Source organism: Xylaria bambusicola (genome assembly GCF_022495145.1).
Source record: "Xylaria bambusicola strain CBS 139988 unplaced genomic scaffold F5B22scaffold_91, whole genome shotgun sequence".
NCBI classification, from domain to species: Eukaryota; Fungi; Ascomycota; class Sordariomycetes; order Xylariales; family Xylariaceae; genus Xylaria; species Xylaria bambusicola.
Window position 1 is genome coordinate 67258 of NW_025953644.1, and position 5462 is coordinate 72719.

The following is a 5462-nucleotide window of genomic DNA, read 5'->3' on the forward strand; positions in this document are numbered from 1 at the left end:
TTTTTTGGCTGTGAAAAATGTGATGTGTGGTTTTGGTGGTGGGGAGGGGGTTTAAGGGGGAGATTAAGAGAAATCGAGCTAGAGGATGGTGCCCAATTATGTAGTGCGGATAAGCGATAGTAGTAGCTTCAGCTGATCAACACGGGGTATACACAGCGAGATAGAATGAAATAATGAGGATAATGGTCTGGAATCACTCTGACTTCAAGACAGAGCGAGGAGGCGGCTTCTTATGTAGCAAGGCCGAGATCGGTGGGGCAGAGAAGGCTGTAGTTAGGGGAGCTTGGGGGGTGGTATGTGGAAGGATCGTGAGATTGCGCAGAGGGTCACGAGACGGGCGGGTTTGATGAGAAATGGGTATCGTCTAAATTCCCGACAAAAAGGACAGGTCTTTGCTCTGCACAAGCGCTTGTATTTCTTGTGTGCCCTCTCTTAGCTCTCTTTTTTTTTTTTTCCCAACTGCGGCTTATTACTAGCAGCTTTTCGTGTCTTAGTCGCTCACGGATTGCTAGATCCGCTTTGCCGTGGTGGGGAGTGAACGTGTCTCGTGAATTGTTTTCTGACCAGGGAAAACGAAACGTGTGCCTCTCCTAGGACCCAAGGCTGTCTGTCTTTGTCTCGTCGTGGGGTTGGGAGGGATCTGAGCGCCTAGGTACGACCGTATTGCGGAATAGTCGCGAAAATCGTGAGATTGCAAATTGGCGGTGTTGAGTCTTGTCTCGTCCCTTTTTTTTTTTTCCTGTCTCCTAAGAGTTACGTGTGGGTGAAAGAAATAGGAGAAACTTGGACCTGGCGCCGGAGAGGTGAGGATGAACACCCTTTTTCTACTTCTTCGGCGTTATCTAGATGTTTTTTTGTGGATTTTGCCTCTCTACTACTATCTAATACCTAGATCAATCTTTTTTTTTTTCTTTCACTATCTCTCGGGGTCTCGCTGTTTCGCGCCATCAGGGCAGAGTGGTTCTGCCCATCTTGTATCCGCATTTAGATCCAACGCCGTGCAGGGACTGTTTGTGTGGGTGGATGTATGGGCACATATTCTGGAGAATGGAATGCACGCTACTGTAGTGTGGTGAAGATAGATAGCTGATCAGTATCCTCAGTGTTCTGGGGCCCGGCCCACGGGTGGCAATGCAGGCTCGCGGACTCCGACTGTACGGTAGGCATCACATTCATCAATTACGTAGCCATTGTGTGCATTCTATCGAGCAGGTAGGTGGTGAGAGGGGATCACCGAGCGCTAGCTGAGGGCTGAGGCTAGCTGCTACTGCTGCTCATGTAGCAAACGGCAAACAAGGGTGAAGCACATTCCATTCCCGAATATTTTGTGCTGTTTGCTCGCCAAAACAATTGCTGTCACCACCACCGAGTAAAGCAGAAAGAGGATAAGAAGCCATGGCGAGAAATCTCTGTGAGGACGCGTGAGCAAGTCAGACAGGACCGGTGAGAACAGGCCAGGACAGGGCCGTCACGGGCAGCGGAACTCGTATGTCATTACTACTGTAAGTATGTATTTCCCTCCGGTCCCCACGATTGAGGGCAGATCCGTTTCGAGCTCAGAACCCCTCAGTCTGCCCAGAGTCTGACCTCAGGTTTGGCGCACTACACTATGTACGGTTGTATTCCGAGACTCCATAACACAGATCTGTCCTTGTCATCTTCGTGTTGTGCACAGCTACCTGTTCGTACCAGTCGTGTAAGCTATGTACTTACTCACAGACCATATTCATGGTGTGCAGGAAGTAGACTAAGCGTTGGGGGAATGACGAAGGACAGAACAAAAAAAAATTATCTCCCACTGCCAAGTTAATATCCCCTGGCAATTCCCTGGCATGACCCAGCCTGGTGGAGGGTCTAGAGGCTCCCAGGCCCATACTTTACCCACCGAGATCATCATGAGACGCTGCTTGCAGGACCCTACTCCCGTATTTGGAAGTGATTCGAAGCTTCTCGGGAGCGTCGTTGCGATGTTCTGGGATATCTTTAGCCTCTTGGCAAGACCTGCCACTCTGCAGATAGAGTGCCATCCAATGTAGCCAAGCCGACGCAGGCTAGGTGACGAACCTCCCCTTGTCGTAATATTGCATATTGGCGACGGCGGTACATCATCAGCATGCCTTGGACCTGTACAGAATCTTGTACCCTTCCTTATCGCCAATTTCACTCGCTTAGGTGCTGATTTCAGCTATATTACCTACTCCCCGCGACGATTGGACGCCATATGCCGAGAAGAGCAGCGTAATATCCGCGATTGACGAGTCATAAGCCGATTTTAGCGGAGTTTTTATTTATTTTATCTGTGCCGTCCTGGCCATTGCCTTTGCTCCTGGCAACGCCTGTCCGCTAGCTCCAGATTGAGTTATTACATCAACAGAACCCAAGAGTCAGTCGGGATCTTCTGGCCTTTTGATTGTGGATTTGCAGGATGTACTAGTAGGATTCCACAAGATCTACTGACTAGAAGGATAGAGGAATGACTAGGTTGTAAGTAGCAGTTACTACATCCGGAAGCTTGAATAGTCAGGTCTATGCGATCGCTCTATTGAGTAATTTTCCAGAAAAAATTATTGCCAGCGCATCCTCGAAGTTGTTATCTAACCAGCATGCAGCAGTGCTACGTAGACGAGATACTGGTATATCCCGAAGCTTGCGTGATTATCTGCTATGTAGAGCGTGGGGGGTTTCCACAGTCAGATTCGCTTCGATAGTCTCCCATTACTGACAACGGCAACAACAGCAATTAGCAATCAGCAATCCCAACTACAACAGGAAGGTTCTATAGCGATCAGGGTAGCCCTGCAGAGACATTTTATTTTTAAAATAACAGAGTATGTTGTTTTGGCCATGTGATCATGATTACAGGGAGTTAGGTGCGCCATTCCAATGCACATACAGCGGGTATCTCTGCATCTTTCGAAAGTTCCCACGATCTTCTCGCAGCAGCCCCTGAGCTTCTACCTGAGATCACTGGGTTCTGTTACCTACTGCAGCACCTGTCTACACCGATAGTAATGTACTGAGTTCAGACCGTACACTACATGGGGATTTAGTCGGGACAGACCGACAATCCGGAAGATCAATTACAACCTATCTTGGCTCTTGGCTCTTGATTGGCAATTTTTGAATTACTATGCCAGCTACAAGACACAATAGGTGACATATTGCATTGATGATGCGCGGGGCATTGGAACAAGCTGCTACAGCTGACCCAACACCCGTCGTCTTCACCGCCCTCGACCGCCAACATGTCACGATGTTTCGGAGGGTCTTAGCTAAAAAGGGGGCAAGCGGATGCCATTAGTGATGAAAGGCCCGCGCGGCCTAGTAGCCCCCATTGCCCCCATTTTCGAGTCGAAGCCGAAGGTTAGTGTACAGTAGTGTCAGTCCACTAGGTAAATTCTCTTCTTTCGCATACTAACTTTTCGCCTCTGGTCCTTGTTTGAAAATCCGGGGTGCTCTAAGCTCCTAGTTGTAGCGCAGAGCGCTACTGCAATAATTGAAGAGATTTTTCCCCATATAAACTGCAAAAGCGGGCAGCGGTGAGGACAGATATCATGACTTGGAATCAGCGGTCGAGATGCAAGTTTTTCTGTTGAGTCCAGTTTTACTCCATACTGGTTTGTTCAGTGGTCCAGCAAACAGATCATCAAACACAAGCTCTGGTCCTCGAGATACAGGAGGATAAGTGCCTGCGTGGGCTCTACGCGTAGGCTATCCGAGGTATCATGCCGAAACCGCTATGCGGCTCTTTTATTCTATCCTGTATCAGTCGCCGTAACTTCGTTATCAGCCTCTGTCGTCATTTGCCAATTGCTGGGACTTGTTTTGCGTTACAATACATGTCAACTGAAACTGCGGTTGGTTCGCTTAGACATTAATGCCTGAGATATCATGCATGTAATTCAGGGCCTGTTTCAACGACTAAGATACCATAGGTATGCCTTGATATCTTTCCGGGATATGTCTCGCAGGAGCATGCATGTGTAAGTAGGTATGGTACTCACAAAGCTATCTGAGATTCCCATCAGTGTTAGAATTGAGGTTTTGTGACAGGCTGCTCTGCACCTTGCCATGCAAGTAGCCATGCAGATGACTTATTTAATATACATTATACCAAAACCCTCAACCTTTTTACCACATGGAGAAATATGGCTCTACTTATAATATCACATTAGTAGGCTTGCCACTTGTGAGCTCCGCGCAAGGTAGGTAGATACGTACATCATAGTATATACATATTACCCATCACACGTGTTCATCCCGCGCTGCCAAGCGCCCTTGATGCCGGCAACTTCGGAAGAGTGGGATTCAGCCCTGCAGGTGCAGCAATACTCCGCCATCCCGGATTACGATGACTATGTCTGGCATAGCTCTACCATCTCGGACCCAGGAATAGAGCATTATAGTTATTATCTCATTTTACTATGGTCACGCGTCGCGCAAGTTTAACTCATTACTACACATTAATTATTGTCATCTCTCCTTTACAACAGTCCTTGAACATTCTCATTCACAGGGGCTTCGGCATTCACGCGGCTAGAGCCAACTTCAATACTCGCCAGTACTCAACTCTCGTGGCCGTAAATTGACCTGTCATTGGCTCATCTTCGTAATAACTTGTCTCAACATAATTTCAAAGAGTCTCGTGTAGTCGTGCTATTCCTTTACGCAAGATTTTGTTTGTAAAATGAATTGTATTGCCTGCAGTCAGACATGACGCCTGAATAGAGTACTCCATAACTGAAATACAACTAGGTTAGTGCCAATATGACCTAATGCGGGTGAGAATGATGATATTTTTTTGGTCTCGTGGTCTCGTGGTCTCGTGGTCTCGTGGTCTCGTGGTCTCGTGGTCTCGTGGTCTCGTGGTCTCGTAGTCTCGTAGTCTCGTAGTCATTCAGCTCAAATCATCTAGACCAGGCAGACTAATAGCTAACCGGTATGCCTTTTCAAAGGTGCGAAGTAGTGGGGATGATTGTGTTTTGTTTTATTCTGATTTTGAACTGAATTGATGGAGAGCTATCCACGGATTACGGCATTGGTCTAGGGCGTATTAGTTGCTTGGATATATATAGGATTAAGACGCCGTTGATTCAACAATAAGCGTCGTCCTCCGTGGCGCAATTGGCTAGCGCGTCTGACTGTTAATCAGGAGGTTGAAAGTTCGAGCCTTTCCGGGGGAGGATTACTTTTTCTCAAATGAGCAACAAGTGCACATTGTATTTTTACATTTATGCATCTTGTCTATCTTTTTTTCAAGTCTATTCGATGTAACATTTGTAGAACAGAATGCAATGTTGGCTCTCTGCCAGCGTGCCTGTTGGGCAATCTGAGTCAGACCTTCACGCCTCAAGGTCTTATGCGATAAGCAACCCATAAATACATGTTCTATCATTATAACTAGGGCTGGAAATAGGGCTTGGAATTGAAGCTATTCACATACAACAACATGCTAGGTCTAC

General features: G+C 47.2%; 1 non-coding gene across 1 annotated transcript; it reads left to right on the plus strand.

Annotated features, from left to right (window-relative positions):
- Nucleotides 1-5109: 5109 nt before the first annotated feature.
- Nucleotides 5110-5183, plus strand: F5B22DRAFT_t202. Its single transcript has one exon. It is a non-coding gene; the product is annotated as a tRNA-Asn (tRNA).
- The last annotated feature ends 279 nt before the right edge of the window (nt 5184-5462 follow it).